This window comes from Lampetra fluviatilis, chromosome 30, assembly GCF_964198595.1.
Source record: "Lampetra fluviatilis chromosome 30, kcLamFluv1.1, whole genome shotgun sequence".
NCBI lineage: Eukaryota > Metazoa > Chordata > Hyperoartia > Petromyzontiformes > Petromyzontidae > Lampetra > Lampetra fluviatilis.
In genome coordinates this window covers 2,529,819-2,556,477 of record NC_136304.1, presented here as the reverse complement: position 1 = coordinate 2,556,477, position 26,659 = coordinate 2,529,819, and the positions used below count along the sequence as shown (strand labels likewise).

At 42.4% G+C, this 26,659-nt stretch overlaps 1 protein-coding gene across 2 annotated transcripts in view; it reads left to right on the top strand.

The window, feature by feature from the left end:
* The window catches only part of LOC144943294 (muscarinic acetylcholine receptor M3-like), an 80,731-nt gene that overhangs the window by 42,268 nt on the left and 11,804 nt on the right, over nt 1–26,659 (top strand). For both annotated transcript variants that reach the window (XM_078870667.1, XM_078870666.1), the window contains one exon: nt 21,171–21,251. The gene's annotated coding sequence lies outside the window, so the exon portion shown is untranslated. The remainder of the gene's footprint in view (nt 1–21,170; nt 21,252–26,659) is intronic.

Here is a 26,659-nt window from a genome sequence, read left to right as displayed (position 1 = left end):
TGCTTTCGCCGCGGTATAATGGTTATACAGTATTCGCAATACAAAGCGTCGCCTGTTCATTCTCCAGGCACAGAGGTTGAAACAATTGGGCACGTTTATTAAATCCTCCTCGATCTCTGCCCACCCAGCAGCATGGATTGGGTCCACCACAGTACGTCGATCATCAGGCAGCACGTGGTGGGGGAAATTGTGGGTAGTCGAAAACAGAGTCATTCAGACTCTGTCTTCTCGACAGACCTGTTCTCCACCTGAGGACAGCTGCTTGCGTTGTGGCCGAAACGTCGTGAGAATTATTTTATTATGTTTTATTTTTATTATTTTATTATTTCCATTCTACGTGACTTTACCGAAATAACCAAGAAGAAGGAGAGTCGAAACTTCTTTCAAGACGTCCAGCCGGTGTGGAGGAGTAGGCTAAATACACTCGAGAGAGGCTCTACAGCGTTCTCTCGAGTGGACACTAACTTTGACACAGCAGTGGTGTGAGCAAGCAATTGCAGGGCTGCGCCTCTGCCTTTTGGAATTTGTTGTATGTTCCTGGCCAAAAGTGCAATACTGTCTGCATGACTTCTCATCTTGCCAAACAATCCTTGCGTGTGGATTTCCACAAGAGGCATGTGTCTTTATGCATGACATCTTCATCGACGAATCCAGCAAAAAAAACATTGCTGAAACATAATTAAAAGAACGGACTGATATGCAAAAACGGAATTTGGTCATTTGAAGGCGTGACGTGTGCACTGCAAAATCAACAAACTCATAAACGTATACCGACAACTCTACACACTTAACCTCTGCTTCCCTCTTGCCTCAAAGCACATTAATCATTGATTTAAAAACAACAATACAAAAAAAACAGCGTTCAAGCTCACAGTCATGATTAGTTTATACGAGGCGCCTATGTTTGATGAAAGCATTGCCGAGGGGGTACACCATTACGGTAAAAAAACCACTGCAATAAAAATACACAAACAGAATAGTTGTGATCTTTGATCCTTTAAAAAAAAATCGACCTTCGCGTCTCATATGCAACACAAGTGAGTTTTCTTTTATTTCCTACACATTTTGTTGTCAAAAAACCCATACCAATGGGTGCATTGTTCATGGCCGTGCTGGATTTGCTTCAATTCCATTTCATTGGGATTCCTTCCCTCATCCGTAATACGTTAGAGATGGGGTACAGGATGTGCTGTCAAACACAGCCACTTCCAGTTGTAATAGCAGGCAGTTGCTAATATGAGTGTCTCGTCCAGCGCCTGTTCTGACCAGTGGGCATCCGTGGTAAATGGAGTGTGTGGAACGCATGACTACGGCCATCTGTACCTCCAAAGGAATGCCAATTGATGGCACGTGGGATATGATTTTTGGATGAACGGAACAAAAATTAAGGTCAAGAGGTTATCATTGCCAATGCTGTCGATGCTAGCACACATAGCCATCGATTCCTTCCTTCTGTTAGAATTCTGCGGGCGTTGGGAAGCTGACAGCCAACATTGACGATCTGTTCTCTTAGTAGCCCACTCAATGTCTCGCAGGCCTTGATGCTGGTCACTTAACCTCATGGGCATCACTCCAATTCGCAATCTCGGTAACCTTGGTGTGTCCATCCTATGCACACCACGTCCTTTGCGACGGTAACCTCTTATTTCACAACAAAACAACAAAAAGCAACATATAATGTCTCGCAACAGATTACGTTTTCATTTGAGTGGCTCTTTCAATATTACACATCGCAAACTGCCGGAGAGATTTTTTTTCGTATAAGTGACGCCTCAATTAGACGGTTTTAGTCGTAATTATCAAAGTACATGCAGAAGCCATTGACATTGTTCAGCTATCAATGACAACTTAGAAATTAATACGAAATTCAAGAAGAAAAGGCTTTATGGATGGTAAATACATATTTAACAAAACGTCAAGCAATACCACTTGGCCTGCAAACATTTATCTGAAAGTGTTATCCATCAAGCATTTATTTATATTTGTTTGTTCATTGAGTGGACATGCAATGACTACTTTGTACATCGACGCCACGACATGTAAATATTGGCCTGGACTTTTGGATGGGTGGCCCCGGCTATCGTTCAGAAAAGTGCAGAAATAAAGGAGAGAGAAAGAGAGAGAAACACAACCCTTCACGATTATCCCTCCCCACGTGTCACCCCTTAAATTAGTTACAAATTTCACGGTATTTTTTTCCCCTCTCCTTGACTTACAAGCTGCCGCCCTTCTCCATTAAACAAAAAAAAAGAATCGCTGAAATAAACCAGTGATCCAATTAGTACTCGATCTCATCTACGCGCCTCTGCCGGTGCCTGACTTGGCCGTGTGTGTGTGTGTGAAAGCGAAGGAGGGAGCCTCGCTTCGTGACCTTGACTGTGAAGGCGAACCCCTGGTGCTCTGCGCTCAGGGTAGTGCCCCCACGTGCACCTTGGCTGGTTGCACGCGGTGCCCTGACCCTCGTCAAATTATCTGCACTTCAACTGGAGGTTAAACAACAACAATGGCGACGAAGACGACTAACGACAAAGCGGAAATAAATAAAACGCGGCGGCAAAAAGCATTTTTCTCAGAAGAATGTTGAGCGCTCGGGCTTTTGATCATCGTTCTTTTAGCTCGTCTAGTTGCGTGTCGTCATTCATTGCCGAGTGTTGAATTTGCGATGTATTACTAGTTTATTGGATTTGCATTTAATTTAATGGCTTGTGCATGATATTTTACATTTTAATTCCTGTATTATGTTTGTACCTGCCCTATGTGACCCGTGTCAACACAGAGCCTCAATGTACTCTCAACTGGAAATAAATAGAGGTCCGCACGGACTGCGATCCTCTATTATCCTCAACCATAATCCCCCGTAGTTTTTTTTTCCTTCAAGAAACGTTGGTGAAAAATAACGACGAGTAATGCAATTAATAATTTCAGTCAAACGTCAAATGATTTCCTGAGGGAGTGCTCAACTCGTGCTATACGGCCCTGCGCAAGAGTCGGGATTTGCACATTCCCATGGTGAGGATGAGTCTTCTCACACGACAGCCGCTGTTGATTCCCCCGCAAAGTGTTAATCATTTTATCGACCCCAGAGGGATAATGGGCTGCGTCAACAACCAACCAGGATTTGAACTCGCAGCCTTCCGAATGCGAGCCGCTTGCTCTACTGACGAGCCCGTGAGGCTGGGTCATAACGATCGCAGTGCTAATTAGCAATTAACAATGGTGGAGCAGTGGTGCATTGGTGCGCAGACTGCGCTTTGGACCCAGTCATCTGAGTTTGATTCCCTGCCATGGCTAGTGATATGGCTAAGTGGTGAGTGATATTGAAATTGTCTGGGGCACCACTTTCACCAACCTGGCCTCACCAGCATGAATATATATGAAGTACTGAATTTATAAATGCAGATGTGAAGGGAGAATTTCCATAGGATGGCGAGGCATTCATGGAAGAGTGGATTGACACAATGCTGTCAAATATGATTGTTATATAAATGCCAAGGCAATTATGAACATTTTTTTCTTAGAGGTTAAAGTGTTATTCAAGTAGTTGAATCATCATCGGCATCAACATTGCGGTGTTTCTGTTGTACGTAGATATATGCTGTTCCCTCGCTCTTTTTTTTTAAGTGCATCGAGAAGCGTGGAGAGATGCGTGCTTGGAATTATAATGAGATACAGAAAGGAGAGGACGCGGATTAGAGAGCGTGCGCCGGTTAAAGACACGATTCGAACTGTTCATAAGAGCGAGTGGGCTTGGCTGGGACACGTCGCTAGAAGGAATGACGGCAGATGGCCAAGAGAAACGACACGAGTGGCAGGCGAGGAACAAAATGCAGTCTATAATAGGACATCCACCAAGGAGATGGAGCTTTAAAAATCAGCTGTTGTGCAGGAGCCACGTGGATTGTTGCTCCGCAGAGCTGTGAGAAGTGCCAACGGCTAGGGGAAGCCTCCATCCAGCAGTGAATTGATCATGGCTGATGATGGTAAGTGGCGATGTGCTGCTTACCACTTTTGAATTTGAGCAAAATTTATTATGGTGAAGAATCCTGGCTTGAACCACCCAGAGGTCCATACCACACAGTGCAGGGTGCTCAACTGATGTCATGGGGCGATGCCTCCACACGTGCCAAGTGAGTGGCCAAAAAAGCCCTTGGCACAATATTTCACATTAATACATTTAAAGGCACACCCAGTAAAAGTACAAATAGTGGCACGCAAACGGGAAGAAGAAAAAAGCATTCACAGTTGCTGCAATGAGCTTGGTGTGCTCATTAAAATAAAATCAGCAAAGCCACTTAAATTAGTCAGATGCTTGTTCTGATTCACTTTAAGATGTTTTTTGTTCATGTTTTTTTTTGTTTCGGTTGCACCCGATTCAAGAGCCGAATGGCTCACAGGTCTATACCTAATAAATGAACTTGAACTACTGATAAAGATTACATACAGATATTGGTTACTCTTGGAGGAAATTGCCGGTGCAACCTGGTGATTAGTGGCCCATGTCACTGCTGGCATTAGGCCCTCCACAAGAGGGAGCTGCAGAGAGACCCTCTGTGGGGTAATTGACCTCCTCTTCCACACTGGCCAAACATCCTGGAAGATGTCGAAGTGCCCACACTTGACCCCACCAAACACATGGCCTGCCAATCGACTAAGGTGGACCAATTTATACGGCAGGGTGGACAGAGGTGGGTTGTACAACGCAACCCGCTGTTCTATCGAATAAGATGTTGTTCTGCACTCATCATTCAGCGAATGAGACCTCTTTTAACGTGTAGTGGCCATGAGTTACTATGTTATAAAGTACATACATTAGACAGTAAAAATGAACAGTTTTAACACGACAGGAGACTATATATACAGGTTGGGTCATAAGTAACTAACTACCGGTAATTTATTTTGCCTTTATCTTTTGAAAAATGAAATAAAAACACGAACTCTAAAATATAGAACAGTCTTTAATGCATGGAGATTCGATATAATTATCGAATCTCCATGCGTTGCGTTGACAAATCCGTGCTCTCTCAACGACATTTTCCATTACGTTGACAATCTCCCCTTCCTATTTGCTCAATAAAAGTCGGGGATCGACCACTTAGAGGTCGGTCAACACGACGCTTTTCATGCACCGTGGGTCCCGATTCCCGAAATCGGGAAATCAACGCCCGAATACGGTGCGCGGTTGGAGCCGTTTGGGTCTCAGAATATCTGCAAGAGTATCTCCGTGTTCAAATAATTGAACAGTTGATTCTGAGATAAATTTCAACTATTCTTGCACGCTGTAGAAGTGTCTACCGCTTCATCATAAACTCCCAGACGTCTACTTTATTTCTGCAAAAAAAAATTTTTTTCAGAAAATAATTTAACACCAAATACCGCGATTTCAAATCAGGTAATTACGTATGGTCCACCCTGTATATGCAAACGCAGATGTATTACTTTAACTTCGGGTGTGATCCGCATCAGAGCAGAAATTCACGGAGAAGTCATAAGCTTTGGAAGTATGGGGGGGGGGGGTGTGGGCTTGGTTTATTTCTCTCTCAGTGCCTTTGTCCCAGTGCAGTGGCAATTTATGAAGGCATCGCTGTAGCCTTGTGCGCATACCACTGCTATATTACACTATTATTTTCCAGGCACATCTGTGAAGGTGTGACAACTCACAAATGTATCAAATCCCAAAAGAATCGTACCATTTATTGTAGCACGTGTTTAAATAAGACACAACTGTGTTTTTAAGCATATATACATACTTTAAAAACGTAACTGTATTTGCAGAGTGCAGTACTGAATTATATTCCAGTATTGGCGAAGTGCAGTACTGATTAATAGTTCAGTATTTGCGAAGTGCAGTACTGATTTATATTTCAGTACTGCACTTTTAAATTACAGTTGAACTCTTATCCATGACCCTATTAACCAGAACTCCTATTCCCCATGGGAACTATAGGGTCCGAAAAAGCTCATTATCTGCACCCCTACTATCTTCAATTATCTAACGTTTTCCAATGCCTCCTTGCAAAACAGCTTACCATTATCCACCCTTTTATCATGGATAAGTGGAGTTCCAACGGCAGATTCACCCTATTGTCCACGTGGTTTTTATTTTCACAGATAAATTCCATGGATAATGGAATCCATCATTTCTGTTCTCACGCCACTGCGAGTGAGAGGAATCCTCCTGCAATGCATATACAATGTACGCACACATGCGGGGCTAGGCGGCGCAGTGGGAAAGTGCACGACTTGCACTTAGAATGCTGCGAGTTAAAATTCCGATCATGGTGAATCCGTCTATTCATCCTTTCCGAGTGGATACACGTACCATATTCCCATGTTGTGGGGAGGTCAATAGAGATTGTCCTATACAGGGCCAGATTAAGATTATGGGGGGGGCCGAAGGCGAACAGGAGGTAAGAGCCTAAGTAAGTATTACATATTGCAAAAAAAAAACACAATTAAGTAATCAAAAATATGTATTTAACTATGTGAAATTTACAAATGTATTCGACTCAAGGTAAATTCAACGAACATAAATCACTCACGACACTAATTTCTTCAATACAAACACATGTTTCCCCTAGCTTTAGCTGTGGCAAAGTCATGAATGCTACCGTCGTTATTCTAAGACAAACAATAATTCCGATGGCCATGTTACCGTAGCTCAGTTGATACTAGAAAATGGGATGGAGGGCCTCCAAAATATTAGCCTGTTGAGGTTAATCTGACTCTGGTCCTATGGACGACTCATCCCCACCATCGGAATGTGGAATCTCTACCACTGGCTCAGGGCTTTAAGCTGGAGATTAGCACAGCCCTCTACGAAATTAATTTGAAAACCACTTTATTTATGTATATTTTTATATATAAACACCCATAAATATAAGTGTCTGCAACATTCATAGTATTGCAAATTAAAATGTATAAGGTACATAGAGATCATAGATATATATTTTTGATGAAAAACGCCCTTGGAAAAACATTCACGTAATGATTTCATTTTATAAACATATATGTCACGTCCTATTGGGGATAGACAGACGTGGACGTGACTCCCGTTATATATTTCAACAACATTTCCAGTATTCTTGGTTCTTTCGGTAAAGTCACGTAGAAGGGAAATAATAAAATAATATAAATATAAAACAATAAAAATTCTCACGACGTTTCGACTGTTTTATATTTATATTATTTTGTTATTTCCCTTCTACGTGACTTTACCGAAAGAACCAAGAATATGAATCCCTGCAGTCGCGAAAGCTTTAAATCAAAATTTAACATTTCCAGTGTCAGCGGATTACCAATACATATAATTTAGATTTTTAATTCATACAAACGAAGTCAAAATTACCCCTAAAATGTTACCTTTGATCTGATGTTTTTAGTCATACATCAGCTCTAATGCTGCTCATGCATTCACCCATTTTGAAGTGTCCTAGCCTGTGACACATATGCCCATTTCAAAATAATAGAGCAGATAGGAGTAACCTGGCATATACATTTTTTTCTCTGCGGATGTCTCGAAGTCATTTATTATCATTGAATGCCAAAGAGCTTCCCGCTAGTATCTTTACGTGCCATCATTGCATGGGAGTGTCCCAAAAATCCCGACAAAGGTCCAACTGACTAAGTGTCACAGCCCTAGCTGAAACATGGTATGCGAGACCTTTAAACATCCGCGGCACTGAGCAGAACTGATTATATTGAAAAAGCCACATATGAAATGATTTTCATATACGGTATAGCGTGTGTATGTGTGCGCCACATCTCTGTTTTGGTGTGTGTGTGTGTTTTTTTAAGGGCAAGACATTGACTATTATGACATATTGTCAAGTGTCACCGCGTTTCACATTGCCAGGGGATTGACAGAGGGATTCAGCAGAATCTCTGGCTCTGAGAACTGCAGTGCCTTCCAGCACATGAGTAAATGTGGCAGCATCTGGGGTGTTTTTTTCTCTCACTTTAAACCCAGACACTGTGTACTTGGCAGGAGAAGACGATGACATGTATTCCATACTCATGGTCATCCACGTAACATGGATTAACGTGTGCTCCGTGTCAACTTCATAGTTTTTTTTTACATCTCACGAATTCATCTGTGCAATTGTTTTTTGTTGTTGTTCTTTTCATCACGATCGGCATCAACGTAATTATTGTTAATGAGGGCTTCAGTCGTTGCATTTGCAAAGGCCGACCACCTTGCAATACAAATCTGTCATCGCAGCCGTGTTGTGGTTGACTTTTGAAGTATTTTTTTAATTCAGAAAATGTCAATAGTGTTGAGTCACCGTCGCAATTACAACTGCACACACATACACCCGCTATTGATTCATTGCACACACACATCTATTTATTTGCAGTGACGTTTGGCGATTATAAAACACTGCACATTTAATGCTACATAAACACTAATCGGTACGTTATTTAACCCGCTGATTTCACCAACCGCACACAAAGCAAATGCCAATGACTCTTGGATATACAGTGTCAACATTTGCCCTTAAAACTACTCTACCGAGAAAATATACGATGCTCTAAAGATGCCGTTCATAACCACACGTTTGTTAAACGCTGTTGACAGGTGAAACGTGAATTGTTTTTTAGCCAGTGCAAGGTTCCGTTTTTTTTTTACAATAATTTGACACGTAATCTCCCAAAGTGCTGCACGCGACGTTCAAAAATGTCAGGTTGTTCTTTGTGGACTGAAGTTATTTGTTGAAGCGGCACAATGACAGGGGAGGAGTGTGTGATGCATCCGTCTCACGCAGCCAGAATAACAGATTCATGCAAGGCAAACTGGCATCACGCAAGGCAATCCACTTACCTCGCCAAAGCTATGCAATCGGTTGTTAAGTGGAGTTCATTTACAGCCAACCGTCAATCCACTGCTGGATGAATAGCCACCGACACCATATCAGTCATATATTTTTTTGAGCATACATCATCACGCTAGTCAATGTGGGTTGGTGTGGGGAGGAGGGGAGGAGGGGGGGGCGGAGGAGCCAGTCCAGATATCACTCGACGCTCATTGCAGCCGTAGTCGGGAGTCGAACGCAACGCGGCGGCTTCATCGTGCCAAGTGCAGTTCAACTCTCGTGCATTTCCATCGATGACGGTCTCCGCTGATCATGGACGCATGATTAATTGACTGGCAGTGTTTTGTGTAGTATTACAAATCATGCTACGGTCAAATTAAATTAGAACAATGGATGGATGTAAAACTCCGTCCATATGGCCTCATTACGAACCCAGATGTTATGCCATAATCAATCATTGGAAAATATTCAATGCTCATCTGCAATTATATGGAAACAGGTGTTAAGGTTAAAGCATGACCGTGCAATTTTACACTTGTAAATCTAGGCTCTTGAGCTGCAGCAAAATATTATGCGCAAGACGTCAATGGAAGCGAAAAAGGCACAGGTGCAGCCCTGCAATGTCTTGCTGGCGAAAGGGTCTCCGATAGAGGACATTTGGCCTAACTTCCCACACTGGCCACACGTCCTGGATGACGTGGGAGCCCCCCTCGCTTTAAGACCTCACCACCAAACTTGACCTGCTGCTCCACCAACCGTGGTTGTACCCATTTATACTGCTGAAACAGAGGTGGGGCGATTTAACGAACTTGTCATATTGTTTCAACTGCCGCGCCTGAAGATCAAACTGGCAAACTGTGACTCATAACCACCAAGAACAAGACGCAACAATGATAGAGGTGTTGTGGGTTAGGTCACTTAAAAATAGTGTCACGTGACAAACGTAACTAATTGGCTGTGTCGGGTGGTGGTGCGTTTAACGACACATGTAACAACACTTACATTAATGCGATCTAACCCAAAAAAACTATATTTTAGATAATTTTGGTCGTGAAAGCCTACGTGTTAAACAAGAAGCAACAATAACAGTAGGCACACCTAACCAAACCCAATGTATGCCCGTAACCAATACGAATTCTCAATAAACATAAATCAATTGTTCAAAATTAAGAATTATATTTTAAGGTCACCACAAGATAAAATTCGATTTTCCCAATTTATCATCTTGAAGTTCACTCCAGGGCAATATTACATTTTCCAAATTTATTTCAGCGAGAGTATCCCATCCCACCTCTTCACCCCGTAACTATAATCACTCCCATCATGATCATAATTATTATCACTGTCATCACCCCTACGTATTAATTCGTCAATCACGAGCTGGTGAGAGTACATTGAGATTAAGAGCCTCTGTGCTGGATGGACCTTGCATCTTCACCGAGCTGCACCCTATTTTCTTTTTGCTTACGGCTCGCTGACCCACGCGACCCTAAAGATCCTCCTATTTCTCATGCTGGAGACACGACGGGCCAAGGGAAAGTCATTCTCTCTGGATTATTACAATAAATGATGCCTCCACTGGTCAATAATGAAGCTCATGCTTTGATACGTGGTTCTGCCATTTGACTCGGAAACAACGCTACCTACACAGGGCGTCTAATGCTTTGTTCGCACCCTTGACAAATTGTGGGTGCATGACGGGCGACGTAATATTCGCTTTAAGATATTAGTCACCCTAATGTAATATGCTTTTTGGTACTCACAAGTGACCACCCCTTGCCCTTATTTACTGCCCCCCCCCCCCCCACGTGTCTCTAAACTTCACAAGAGCTTCGCCGATCGGCGTAATGAATAAACGCAAGCCACGTCAAGCAGCCTGTCAATGGGGAATTACTGCCGTGTGTATTGTGCATTGTAACCTTGACTGAACAAAATCGACGGCAACATAACTGTGATATCATATAACTGCAACTGCGTGGCGTGCTAGTTACAATGATAACGACTAACCATTCACATCCGTGGGTTGTGGTGCCCCGTATAAAATAACGTACGTGACCGCTTCTGCATGACTCAATGTAAAGCACACAAAACAAAGATGTAAATGTACCACTTGTTATATTATTTTTCATAAGAAATTTACTAAACGCAAGGTGGGACGTTCATCTTAATGCATACTTAGAATCAAGTACGCAATTATCAATGTCAGAGGAATGTTCATGCATTATGTGCACAGATCGAACAGTAATTTATTAATCATTAGACCTTAATGATTTTGTGCGCAAGCGCACTGCTGTAATCTTCTCATGCTATGATTTAAAGCAGTGGAACAATTTTATATATTTAGGGACGCTATCTGCCTCATTAACCCTTAGAGGGAAAGTCAAACTGGCTTTTGAAAATTGAAGATTGCAGCTCGTTTTTTTTTATTCGCGAATTTTTTTTTTCGGTGTAGAGGTCAAATATACCGTACGACTGCTCTGAGCACAGAAGCGAGTGCTCTTCTCGACAACGGCCTGCCCCTGCTGTTCCATGCAATGAGTAATACGTACGTTATAATGTTTTTACTGTTAACCCAATTAATTTACAAATTATATACATTCCGGGGGAGGGGGGGGGGGTGTAAGGTTTATAGCGCAGGGAGGTCCAGATGTCTTGTGACCCCATTTAATTATCTAGAACGTAATATATATTTTTAAGGAAGGTTTATTTAAAACAGGAATTATCACGCAAAGGAAAACAAATGTTGGGGTACGCCTTTTGGCGTCTTCTGGTCTAGCACCGTTTGAGACTAGGCTCAAAAGAAAGCTGTCTCTGGTGTGAACCAATCAGTTTCAAAGACAATGCATATATTATCAGAGTACGGTTTTTTTGTTTGCATTCTGACCACAAGTATTGTAGTTAATGCAGACATGATTCCTTGTAAAATGTTTCAGTTTGGTGTTTTAACATCTTAACACAGCTGTTTTGTTGCCAGAAAAAATGGGAAAACATATCCTCAAATGTTGGGGCACAATTAATTGTGGATCACAATACGTCTTGACCCACCCTGTACAATTCACAATACAAACGACAGGCATTCCTCAATGGCACGCTTTGACGTGGCCTCCATGTATTCCTATGCCCATCATTGAAGCTCTGAGTGAGAGAGAATTACAGAGGCATGAGCAACATCGTGATACAAACTCGTATAACCACTCTAAATGCACGCCAATTTTTTTGTACATACATTTCTGCGCATATATCGCATTTTGTATTCAGTGAGGAAAGGGAACAAAATTACGCCGTATAAGAGCACAGGCAATTTGTTTCTACATGACGAAAGTGCGGTTACATTATGTATGGAATATGTATAAGTATATCGAAAATAATTAAGCAATTAATTGATCTCATTTTGTGGAATGGGGGAGGTGGCCTGAGCCCGATAGAGAGGCACACTCCCGTTTGCTCCCCAATTAATGTGTTCACCTGTACGTCAAACAGCAGGGTCCCTTATTAAATCAGGCACGTGTAATTAGCCAAGGCATTGGTGGAGCGTACCATTTATCATAGAGGGGGGGGGGGGTTATTTTTTATTAGGTAAAGTTATCATCTTCAAGCTACTCCGTTGCGGTTGATACTGCAAGTGGGTTTAGGAGTTATGCAGCCACCGCATTGGTGCAAAGCACAATATATTCGATTGAAAGCGTGCAACTAAATATTACCTATACATCCCTTACATTTACAGTACTGTGCAGCATTTTGTCAGCCCACGGCTGAAGCACCCCCCCCCCCCCCTATTATGCAGGTCATGGGTAGTCCTTTGACCATTCTTCACCATATTGGTGAGTGCGAGCTGGTGAAGCGAGTGGTCCAATATTGGTACCACATGACTAGCCACTGATGTGGCTGTGGCTGGGAATCAGAGCCGTGGTCCATTGCACAGTGTGGGAATTGCTGCACCACCGCTCCACGCCATAATTATCCATGGCACCGGGGGGCATACCATTTTTCACATCTAAGCTATTTCCCCACAACGGGAGGAGTGAGCTACAAAATACAAATCTAAATTTGCAGATGCAGATGCGAATTCATATTTCACAGCCATCCGTGTAACACTGAAATGCGGTTCTATAATGAGAATATAGCTTATGGTGTCGATGGTTTCTGTGGCCTTGTGGGCAGGTATAAACAAGCGGCGCGTATCGTTTGCCTTTTTCAACCTGCTCGTGGCATTGCCCCTGTTATGCATTCCTGCACCGTGCTGCCAAAGCTAAATACGTATTCCGGGGGGCAGTGTCTTGCTTCAATCAAGCCGGCCAGTAATGTTCGCAATGTTCGCATTACTGCCGAACCTTCCTCTGCCGTCTTTCCGATTCAGACGGCCCCAGACATCTGGAGCGAGTGCCGTCCGCCACTCTTTCATGCTCCTCGCTATTTATCCTTTTTACCTTCTCCGTGGCCTTTTGTGCAGGCTCGCAGCAGGAGTGTGCCCTACATGAATATAGTGAACAGCACAACCTTTTTGTGAGCTGCATTATTCCGTACGCCAGTCACACGGGCCGGTGCAGAGAACGCGGTACGATAATAATGAACGCGACACAGAACCACAAAATGGCAGTCAATGACGCAATTACATTTTTCTCCCCCCCCCCCCCCACTTTTCAACCACCACCACCTCCCAATGCTCCCCTAATGATATTTCTCATACTCTGTCATGAGGTCAGCTTGTGGTGTGGAAGCATATCATTTTCCTAATTAACTGATAAGAGTCTAAACGGACACTCCAGACGTGCAAAATCTAAATTCCTAATTCTCGCAAACTGAATTCACGATAAGCTGCTTAAATGCAAATGCTGACATTTATACGCCGTGTACAATAGGCTTGTTTCTTGGAGCCACTTTTTGTTTATCTCTGCAGCTCAATGTATTATTATTATTCCACTCATAAACAACTAGTAACCTTTCAAAAGATAAACAAACAGTTTACGTTGCTGTGAACCTGATTCTGCTTAGTCATTGCTTGTGTGACTTACGGTTAAGAATAATGGCTTTCCGTCAGCCATTACTGCATAAAAGACACCACTGCAATTAAAGTAAATATTTTATCAAGGCTGTACTGTCTAATGTCACTCTGATTTTGTGTTTGTTATTAATCAAGCATTCCACGTGTGTTTATGTTTTCATTGCAAATTATCACTTTTAAATATGTTTCAAATACAAGGTTATTACGTGCGTCATTTAAATAGTGAAGATATGAAGATACACTATTTCCTAATGTCACAGGAAATTAGCAATGCACTTCCAGATGGTGTGAAGGTAAATGTGTGTGTTTGCAGATGTGAGTGGTGGTGTAAGTAGTTACCGTAGTGTACGACGAAGTTAGAAACCGTTTTAGATTTCTGGCCATGGCTATAACACCGGTGGTGATTATCAGAAACAGACCTGGGGCCTTCCCTTGGTCAACTCAGCCTTAAATTAGTTACTTGGTCCAGTGTGCGAACATCAGCACAGGGGAGACACAATTGAGGCTGGGCGTGGTGCTGGGCGTGTGAAATGCTGGGCTTCATAGCCACTGGCTAACATCCCTTACCCCCAACAGCCTGCGTAGGCTATATTGGGGAAATATGTATTTGTGTGTGTTTGTAACATAGCTGTTTCCTCAAACATCATTATGAAGAAGATAAAAATCCCTACAAATCAAGTCATATTTTTATTTATTTTACCAGGTATGGCCCACTGAGATATATAGTTCTTTTTCAGAAGCGAACTGACCACAAATGATAGCTCCATGAAGTGGCTTTTCATGTGGAAATGCATAGCAGCCAAATATTCTAAGCGCATGTGGAGGAAAAAACCGGAGGACGCAGAGAAAAATCCACACGACCACGGGGAGAACATGCAAACTCAAAATATACAGGCGTCAGAGTCGGGATCGAACCCACAATCTCCTGTATACCAGGAGAGGTCACCATGGTAGGGAGATGCTATTTCACACCGATACCATATATTAAAAAAATTTGGTGGAAAAGATAAAAAATAACCCGACCACCTGTCAATTATCTTGTGTTAAAGGCCTCGCAAAATTAAGTTTCGCTGGCTCGTGGTGTTTAATTAAAAAAATCATCTGTAAACATCTCCTTATAACATTAATTTGGTGATTGAATGTATATTTTGGTGCTGGGATTTAACTTCATTGGAAAGTGCTTGGTGCCATGAACATCCAACATCTGAAAAGCCTGGGGAATTTTAATGCAACACGAGTTGCATTTTAATGCAAGTCGTGTTGCATAAAAATGTTGCACTAAAATGGTCGCATCACTAGCAAACATAGTTGCATGCACAACAAGAGTCGCGCAAGACAGGCTGAAATTATTACAGTACTCAAGTTTTTCTTTTTGTAAATTTTAATTGGCTTTTAATCAGCAAGTAGATAATTCTGCAATGCAACTTTTGAGAAAACCCATTCGAGCGTGAGGCTATCTCAAGTAAAAAAAAAATCACGTCAATAAAACGAACACCTCATATGTTGTTGTTTTTTTAAAGCTTGCTTGGAACTTAAAATACATAATTGTCACATTTTTTTAATGTCTGGTATTACAAGTCACACAAAGTTGGAGCGTTTTATTTGGAGGTAAAATGTACATATTGTAAGGTCTATCACGTTGCGTTTGTAGTCCTTTGTACGATGTGAATGCATTTTTTCAAGATATGTAAACACATTGATATTCCACAGGGAAAAAATCACTTCAATTTAAAATTAATCATTTCAGAATTCGTATTGTAGAAATCTCAATTCCACATGCAATGAGCCTCATCTGGCTGCTGCGGGTAATCGAACAATATCAGGAAAAACAAGTTCAGCACAATCACATCTTAATTTTAAATCCTCAGACCTGGTCACATGAATGTTGACAGAGGAGTTAAGGCGATGGGAAGCAAATCTTTTTCTGTACCTCACGGCTCAATTTCAGAAATTGGATTTTTTTTTTACCAGAAAAATAAAACAGCCACGGCCTTACAGCCGACCAAACAACAGAATTCAGATCCGTGTGTGCTCCATCTGCATGCCTGCGAGTGCCTTGCTACCACCAAGGATACACGGTGGGCTGTAGAGGATGGAGGAGGCATGCGGTCGAGAGTTGGGGGGGGGGGTGCAGAGAGTGGGTTGGGAAGGTTGGGGGTGGGACGGGGGAGGGGGGGGGGCAGGTGGGCAAGTGGGGGTGGGTCACAGGGGTGGGAGGGTGTGATGGGCGTTCTTCGTTTCGTGACCTTCAGCGAGGGCTTGTCCGCTACGATCGCTAATTTCCTTGCGAACCTCCGCGAAACATAATGAGAGGCGGCGAGGTGCGGTGGTCATCAGCGATTCGGGCGGCATAAATGACGTCGCTATGTCGTAGGAATCCAATTACACTTCTTGGAATTTAAACACACGTCAAGTGAATATTTAACAGCTGAAAGAATGGAGCCCCATTTAACGATGCTTTGAAATTCGAGATAATATTACAGTGCCCCTTTTTAAAATATTATTCCAACGAGACTGAATATATAACGTGCCTCCAGCGTAGCCGACGGTCCTAATGTGTTTATAAGAAAAGCAATTATGGCTTTGAAATACGGCGCTGCGCCACAGAATATGTGTGTATTGCAATATTGTTAACTCTGTCCTTTGCGTTGACACCGCTGTTCACGATGATCATTCCGACGATGATTTCGAGGATGAATTATATAAATATATATTTGATCAAGAGCAACGGCACATTTCGCTCGACAAATCGTTATGGATGGATGAACGTATGTTGAACTTCTTTCGCACCGTACGTAGTCAATCGTGCTAATCGGAGTTACGAACGGATTGTGAGGCTTGTGTGCCTGAGTTTTTATTTTTGACAGTAGGCCTTCGTGAAAGTCAGCCTTATGTATCATACAGATGTATTGGCCACAATATTAAGATGCATCTGATGAAGATAACGGCGCTGCATATATGTGGGGCATTGTTGCGTTTGGGTTAAACGGACATTTCTTTAGATGCGTGTCAGTCTGTTCACCAGATAATATATCTCCCATCTTTTATTATTATTATTGTTATCAAAGCATGTACAATGAAATATGTCCTTTTTGCATTATCACAGAGAACAACATTTGCCAAAGCGTATAATACCATGGGTTACATTAAGACACAGATACGATCATATGCACTATAAAAAACATCTACCGTGACATAAATATGATAAAGTGTGCTGTCGCTCTTATGCTGACTGCATTGGTGTAGAAGAATATTAAATGTTGATAAATGTTAATTCATATACATTTCAGTTCATGGTGCAGCATAATGTAATAGCTATGATGCGGTAAAACAAATGGCACGACTTAAATGGCGAGTCACTACTCGGGTGGTCTTCTAATGTTGCTGTCAATTGCTTTGATGAGAGAATCGCCCCTTGCCTGACTCTTGCAATCTCAACGTAGCTGGTCCATCTTCAGCAATGCTTTTTGACAATTTCTATATTTTTCTTGTTACATTAATGCCTTTGTAAGAGCGTAGATCAATGCATCAGTCACACATGAATCAAATTTATTTTCATCGTTTATGTGATATGATGATAATCTAAATTTTCTGGGATCTGATTTATAGTATGTTTGGTGGCCCGTGATAACAAACCCCCATTGCAAATCCCAAAAACTCAACACATTCATCAGTAACACCGTGGCCTGAAAAGTAAAAAAAAATCAGAGACGACGTTGCAGGCAATGAGCCTTCTTCTTCATAGCAAATTATCAATTCTAAATCCATCGTGCTGACATCGTTGAGATGGCCTCTAAAATAACCATCGCTCAGTTCCCTGTGGTTTTTGCTAACAATATATACTCTGCTGTGCATGTAATAAATCAGCTAATAGGTCTGTACATTTTTCAGATCACGTTTGTCTCCATTTTCTAATTATACATGTGACGGAAGCATAGCTCCACAACTGAAGTGGTCTACTTCTGTGCACACGTCCGATAAATATGCGTGACACTTTTGTTTCAAAACCTGGTTTGCACGACTCCGATGAAACTTTTGAGAAATAAAGGCAAAAGCGTACACGGACAGAGCATTAGCCATCTCAGAATTTCTGGTGGCATAATCAATGCCAAGGGAAAATTAACTGCAGATTATAATTGAAGAGAACTGAACAATGATGAGTGAAAAGTTGAGCTCAAGATAAATGTGAGAAAAACAACAACTACACACGTATGACAAGTTTGCTGAATATAAAACTATATTTTTTTTGGGGGGGACACAACTGGAATGAGAGCACAAAAGTTACCCCCGAGGGCGTTTATTGAAGGTGCTCCAGGATCAAAATAAAACAAAAGGCAATCGACGGGAGGATGGAGTGCTTTTGAAAAGTAGATTCAATCTTTCTCTTAAATCAAGGTCAAGATTGTGATGTTCCTGAAGAAAAACGATTTAAATACATTCACGGGACAATGACAAACAAAATGGAACAAAAAAAAACACGTGGACATACAGGATGAGCATGGAGAGGATGCACGATTGGAATTACACCGAGAGACATAAAGAGGAACACGTGGATCAGGGAATGCATACGCTAAGTGACGGACACGCAGTGGTGACTGTGCAGGGGAGTCAGTAGGCTTGGGCTGGATTCATCTCTAGAAGAGACGATGGGCCAACGGGCGAGACTGGTAACAAAAACGATAGCCGACGGAGAGCGCTTGCCTGAGATTGACTGCCACGACGATCGAGCGATGAGATCAGGTCATGTGCAGGAGATGGCCTGTTGGTTATCAGTAAACCAGCGGAGAGAGGGTGACAGCATGTGGGGGCCTCCATCCATCAGTAGATAGACAATGTCGCAAGATGATGATAATGAAGACCACGCATATTAACACGCCTTGTTAATGCATGTGTTTTTTTGTTTACTGGAATCTGTTTTCATAATTTTCACTTTCAGCTTGTGACTGGATACAGGCTTCCCTACGTCGCTGCCATCTCGCACGATCCTACGACGTAGTAATCCACCTAGTATCTTGCACACACGCTGATTGCATCGCTCCATCTCCTTGGCAGGCCCTCTGTTCGACGTCTTCAATTCCTTGGCTGACGCTCGGTCACTATCATTGATCATCTGGCATAATCACTGTCCAAGCCCACTTGGTTTTCTTAACAGTTTGAATTGTCTCTAACCTGCGTATGTTCTCGAATCCACGTGTTCCTCTGCTTATCAGTGTAATTCCAAACCGCCTGCATCTCTCCACGTCTTTTAGCGCGCTTGTAAGCGTTTGTTTAAAGCAAAAATTTTGTTGTTAATGCCCATTGCTATGAATCAAGTATCATAATTTTGGAAAGGTATAGAAACTCTCACCACTTGCAAGCTGATACATCAGTATGAAATTATATAACCTCAAGGGCCATTAAAAGATGGGTCAATTACAGGAATAGCACAAGTGCTGGGATGAATACTTATACCAATCCAATTTGACCTTAACGATCCATGCAAATGAACTCACACACAAAACGCAGCCAAATCCCTGGACCTTTTCACAGTTTTAATACTTAAACTAAAAATAGGCGAAGAACATTTTTTTTTACATTTTAATCACATTCATTGCTTGCTAGAGTTCGATTCAAAGTGTGTACGTTGATGATGTTTTTTTTAAATTATTATTCACATTTCAAAAGGATAGCACTACATTGGAAAATTCAGTCGGCTTTGGTGTGGAAGGATTCCAGATGTTTCTATTTCCACACAAAAAATGTGTGCTGCAGGGAACGCCATATTCAAGTTTGTATTATGGGGTATCAAGATGGATTTTTAAGCAAAAATAAAATGCTAACCCCAAATAGAATATACATAGAATGGGCAACGTGCAGATGTTAGTAGTCCTGTTTGGAGGAAACAGCTGCCAATCACTTAAGGGGCGGGGGGGGGGATTGCAACTGGATCTATATGATTGACTGCTTGCATCGCAGATCACATGGCTGGGTGCTTTGATATCATCAGCAAAAAATGGCAAGCCAAAAAAAACCTACGAGAGTGATATTTACCGTCTATTGATGGAATTGGTATACAAACAAGGAACCCCACCGCATAAAGGGAGGCTTGTACAAAGACACGTGGAGACAGATAGGGGCACAAAGAAACAAACAACGCCGTTAGAAACAGATTAGAAATACAGACTAGCCATCAGATAAACAGATGAGGCAAAATATTAAATGAAACATAAACAATAAGCAGGACAATCTATCGTGATATTTTTACATGCTGGGCTCTTTAATAGACACACGGTCCCATTTTCAACAAAAGCAGATTAACGTTCAATGTACGATGAGTGGAAAAATACATGGAGAGAAGTGTGTGCGTGTCAATACACTATACATCTATTCGTGGAATACCTACAAATAAAATGGAGTTGGCAGAGCTAAACGAGACAACTGTCTTTGTTAGCATTTACATTTGTAGGATAAAAGGGATTGCGCAATTTCAGCATTATTTCGTTTGAAGGTTATTCTCCTCGATAACCATAACATTTATACATCAACATAGTCAAATAAATAAACATTAACTCATACGACTTTTTAAATCGAAAGTGCTGCTTCTGGTCATCTTACAACCAATGGGTCAGCTCCCAACCAGGTGGCCTTTATCAGCTTGCGCTGCTGATATTCACATTTTTTAACGCCCTTGGTCAGACACACAGCTTGCTGTACAATTATTTCAAGTACTTCAACGAGTTGGCAGTCAGCCGTGGCAATAGATGCCTCCACATGGCAGCCTAAAGGCAGAAGGAGCCTCCGTGAGGTTCCACCATCGTACTCAAGCCCCTGTAGGCACTCAATCTTAGGGTACTCTCATCGGTAACTGTCCACGATTTGTCTTTAAGTCCCTATTTTGCTTGACGCCGTCTTCATAATGAGGCCTTTTAATACACGCAACGATTAGGTCGTGCATCTCCATTTTGTATCATTTTAGGGTTGAATGACACGAATCGAGATATAAATGAAATATTAATTAGGGTACAATTGGGGCAATGATTCACGGACGCGGCTTGATGTTGGCTGCCTGGTGAAGACTAAAATCATTGGCGGCGAGTGATATTTGACCTGATGCTTGCCGCCTCCTGCCATGCCCCCCCCCCCCACTCTTCACCAACTTGCACCAAGCAGCATGGTGAAATATGGTCACCTACCCCCACCCCCACGATACATACGGCACGGGAAGGCCTTCACACAGCAGTGAGCTAAAGCAATGTACATTGCGCATTTGATCAATTCATTCCCGCGTAACTGACAAATGTGAACAAAGGCACATTATGAACATCAAACGAGTGACATTAATTATGCTGGACTTGTGTCTCCTGTGCTATTCATTGCAGAAGACTAAGATACAGAAGACGAAGATTGAAACGATGAAAGGGGATGATGGCACCATCTGTGGAATAGCGTGCACAAATGTGGTAAGAGAACATATTTTTCGATTTAAAGCTTTCGTGACTGCAGGGATTCATCTTCTTGGTTCTTTCGGTAAAGTCACGTAGAAGGGAAGTAATAAAATAAAAAAAATAAAACATAATAATTATTGTATTATGTTTCATTTTTATTATTATTTTATTATGTTTTATTATGTTTTTTTATTTTATTACTTTCCTTCTACGTGACTTTACCGAATAAACCAAGAAGAGAACATATTTGTTAAACCGCGTAAAGCCTCAAATCAATGCGCTATGCAGAGTCGGAAAGGGGTCCCATCGCTGTTTAATCAATACACAATTTAAAGTTTCAACGCCTGTATGAATGTCCGCAACACCGATATTTATGATAAAGTTTCACGGAGTTTGTTAATAACAACATTCACTCATTAGATTAAACATGTAGCGGTTATTTTTGTATTAATTGTCAGCGGTACGCCTAATAATGAATTAATCACCGTGTAGAATAAACGGGGATTTACATTCCCCACACGTTTAATTCGCACTGTGTAGGTCATGGGCATTGTTTGACCATACTTCCCCACGCTTTGCCAGTGCAGGCTTGTGACGGCGGCAGGGAGCTCAGGACCAGTTCAATTACCGCTTGCCTCTCATGTTCGCCCTGTCTGGGAGCCGAACTCGGGTCGCCGGGTTTCGTAGTGCAGACCACATGCTGTGCCATCACTCCACCTCGTTACAAACTCAGTTTTTTTTAATTAAATAATTGCTGTCACTCTCCACACTGGCTCTACAAAGTAATTTAAAGGCGTGTAAAATAAATACCATTAACGATTTTGGTGACGACGAATGGCAGCAAATCAAGCATAAAAAAACATGACATTTCTGACACAAAAACTAAATATATAAAGAACGCACCATGGTTCCTTTCGTTAGTACAAATTAGCACAGTTTTGCTCCCGTGTCACCAGGTTCAAAAAGGTGCAGCTATTTTTAAAACCCATCTCATTGTGCAAAGCTTGTATTGTTTAATAAAGGTCACGTGGTAATTCATTGCTAATAATTCGCTTTTAAAAAAGAATAATCAGGCGAGCATTTACACGGAGTCGTAGTTTTCCAACTGCTCAGAGGGCTTAATCCAGCATGGCAGGCACAACTCTTCCCCTATCGATGCAAATCACCAAGTGACAGACAATCAATCTCACTAAGCAGCTTCAAGAGAGATTAGGCAGCGTAATGTCCTCGTCTCAGCATACTGGCCACACACAAGCCGAGCACATGTTCCTATGTCTGTCAGTACCATCCAAATGGCAATAGCCAAATGACAATAGCCGATGGGGTTCCAGCCTCCAATGCCACCGCGCGTGCCATTTCGCCGCGGTGGCAATGCAGTTCAAAAGGAAGCGGGTGGCAATCGCAGAGCACAGACACAGAGACATCGGGGGAGAGGTGCATTTCAATCCGCAATCTGCGGGGAGAACAAAGCACGTGGTCCCATTCTCCTGTCGCAAACCACTGCCGGACGAGCGTCTGCCCATGCCGTGCTGGTCATGGGAGTTCATCGATCATATTCTAGATTTGAAGTTTTCGTGACTGCAAGGATCCATACTCTTTGTTTTTTTCGGTAAAGTCACGTAGGTGAAAACAAAATAAAATGAAAATAAAACACCTAAATTAAATCACGCTGGAGCAGTCACACCTGATGACGGATGCTAGTGTTGCTTCTGAAACGTCGTGATTTAATTTAGTTGTTTAATTTTTATTTTATTTTGTTTTCACCTACGTGACTTTACCGAAAAAAACAAAGAGTATCGATTGATCATGGTTCATCACGCTGATCAATGCGGGTTGGTTGGGGAAGGTTGGGGAAGGTTGGGGGGAGCATAGAGGTCGGAGCATAGTGCAGTACAGCGATGGATTTGTTTTGCAGTGCCCGCGGCTGACATCGTAGCCCCGCAGCGCCCTGTCGTGAGACATTGGATCAGAAATAACGTAAAAAAGCAATGTTAACTCATGATACTTTCCATTACGATTACACTGCAACACGATTTTCACACCAGCATTGATGCAAGCAAGCTCGACTGCTCATGAGATACTGTACGTCGAAACTGCTCCAGAGTTTGCTTGTTATGTATATGTACGTACGTATGTTGAACTTCTTTCGCACCGTACGTAGCCAACCGTCCTCATCCGAGGTGCAATGGATTGTGTAAGCAATTCAGGAGGGAAACATGACAAACTTGTCGACATCGTTATAAAAAAAAAATCATCAATTAAACACATTCCTGCGGAGGGAGCTGGTAGGAACGTTGGGTTGCTCGGTTAATGGCCAGGGTCAACGGCGGCGTGGTGTATTCCGCAAACGTGGCCGACTGTGAGGGCGGGCACAAGCCGGTGTGAGTAGGTTTAACGTTGAGTTTTATAAGGGCACCACGGGGTGACCAGCCCCTCCCCACCCAGCCCCACCCCTCCCACCCCCCACCCAGCCCCACCCTCCCCACCCAGCCCCTTCCCACCCTCCCATCCCCACCCAGCCCCTCCCCACCCTCCCCTCTCCACCCAGCCCCACCCCTCCCATTTTTGGATGCACGACGGACGGACGGACACAATAATCCCCTGTGGGCTGGTGTAACCAGGAGGTTCCTACCAGTATTACCCAATCTTGTGCATTGTCTTCGAGTCTGCCGAGTTCTCCTGACGGAACTGACATAACCACACCCGATGCCCTCGCACGGTCATCCGCTATCCATTTCATCTCGAGATTAGCATGATGGACTCAAGTGCAAACATAATTTTCTAAAAACCAGTTTTCATCCTCTTGAAGTCATTGTTGACTTGGATGAGCCCATTTCGGTGGTGGCCGAATGCGTGAAATGAAAAGCCTTTTCGGACCAAGGCACAGCAACAGAATTCTCAGCAGGATGGCTGAGCCGGGAAGAGCGCAGGAAGGGCCGCGCATTAAAACAAATCTCCGAACCCTTGCGAAACGCCACCTTATTTTGACGACCAACATCGACGGAATATTGTACGAGAAGAATTAATCGAATCGTGCGTAATTATTATTATTATTATTTCAACATCGACACCTGTGAACCGTAAGACAGGAGTAGGAAGTCAGTGGAAGACGGACGGTACACTAACTTCTTTTCTAGGCCATCTCTGTTGATAGATTTCCATGCTTAATGCAATTTCATGTCGACAAATGTTTATTTTTCCTCCTGGTGCAGCGTGAATTATTAATGCCAACATAATCTCGAGTATTTAACAGTGGATGTTCTGACACACGGCAAGAGCGAGGGCAATATTACTAATACACAAAAGGAGCTGGCAACATTAATGTTTAATAACCGAGCATTGCGAACGTCCGTGTTAATGTTTACCTACATCAGCACCCTGGAGGGCTTTGCACGGGCCACGTGGGTGGGTAGCAGGAGGCAGCGGCAGCAACATTACGCCGTTGAACTAGTCTCCTACGCTCGTGCATATTCACCACCGACCATCACTGGACGGCACGGTGAAGTACGGTCAAATAATGGAATGAGAGTCGCACGTAAGTTATAACTGAACCTCAGTCCCCCAAACACTCACGCGTGCCTTGTTATATTGTAAACTCGATGCATGTTAGGCCCATTCACAGTCACAGTTTAGAAATAATGAGGTGTTAAATTTGAACTTGCCACTGGGACGCGAGTAGATTGGGACCTCGACACATAAACCGGCAATGCTTTCAGAGTTCATTCATCCACATTTTGCATCTGGCATGTGGTGTTAATAGTGATAATGATGGTTCATAGTTTTCCCGGATTGGTGTTATGTGCTTCACTGGTTTTTTTGAAAAGGATGGGTAATTCCCGTAGCTTTGTGCCAAATCGCTGGTTTATAAAGGAAACAAATTTAACACACTTGAATGTCATTCTTTAGCAGGGTGATACACATAATGGGATGTGGTTTGAGTCATGGTGAAAAAACAAACGCTATTTTTTCAGTGTCTGCATGGCAAGCAGTCAGCGAACAGCCAATATTGATGTGATCAAGGAATTTAGATTAACGTATATATATAAAAATAAACTACTTAATTACGATGTTGGATACCTATGCAGCCCAGCAATTGTTTGCTCATGTTCACTGCTTACAATAGGGCCTCCATGACAGCTCTTTATAGCAAATTATTTTGGCCTATTCTTCCATGCTGGCCAGATGTCTTGGAAAAATGTGGGCATACCCACGTGTTACGCCACCACGTGTTACGCCACCACGTGTTACCCCACCACATGTTACCCCACCACATGCAAACTACCAATTGACTGTGGTGTCCCCATTTATTGCTGGCGAGCGCCACAGGGGAATTCAATAAACCTGGCCCCTGTTGCAACTGCCCCGCCACGAGACTGAACCAATGACCTCTGAATTGCAAATCCAATGTGCTAAGTAATAACCTATAATTCTGCTTATAACTTGACACCAAAAGTCCAATGTGCGAACCATTATACTGTGGCAATATCCTTAAATTACAATAAATATATTTAAAATATGTTAAGCCCAATGTCAGTCCACTGGTGGATGAAGGCTAACTCATGCAATTTGGTTGACCATGCTTCCATAGTTGCTGGTCAGTGCAGTGGTGAAATGGGTGGTCACGTCGTGGTTCTTATATCACTCGCCACTAATGATAGCTGTGGTCTGGAATCAAACCCAGGTTTACGGCAGGGTGTGATGACCACTGTGTTACACCCCCCCCCCCCCCGACCTCACTAATTTATATGGCGAGATGAAAATAAATCAAATTTATTGTCATAAATATTCGAATCATCGTCACCATTGTCACATTTTCTACATACTGTATTTTAAAAAATGAAATATTTCACACGAGAGATGACTCTCATAATCACGAATGGAATTGCATATGCCCAACCTGGTGATACAAATCTTTTCCTCAAATAATTTTCATTCGCCACGCACCGTTTAAGTTTTAACCAGCAAAGGAAATGGAATTATACGACAATACGAGTTGAAGCGCATTGCGTAGTGAAGAGCTTTTGCGTATTGAATAATCTTGCAATTTGAGAGCTTATTTCATGCCAATTAAGATATCCCACCGTCAGCTTTTTTTTCTTTTAAACTGCGCACGTTGCTCTACATTATGTTTGTGGTTGCGCTAAATCAATGGGACGACGATTGCGTAGAAGCCGGTTGGAAGACGGATATTTCTAAACACACGGCCAAACCCAAATCGAGAGAAAAAGACAACCACAGATATTTTTTGTGTTCATTATATTTTAACCATACAGGAGCATTGTACTTTTCTTTGTATAAATCAGCAAAAATAATTTAACATGGAGAGAAAGGAGAACACTGTCCACTTTTAATAAATTAAAACGACTAACGGGGTAGATATTCATTGATTTTTGTTTGCATTGGTTTTCTTTTTGAAACACTTT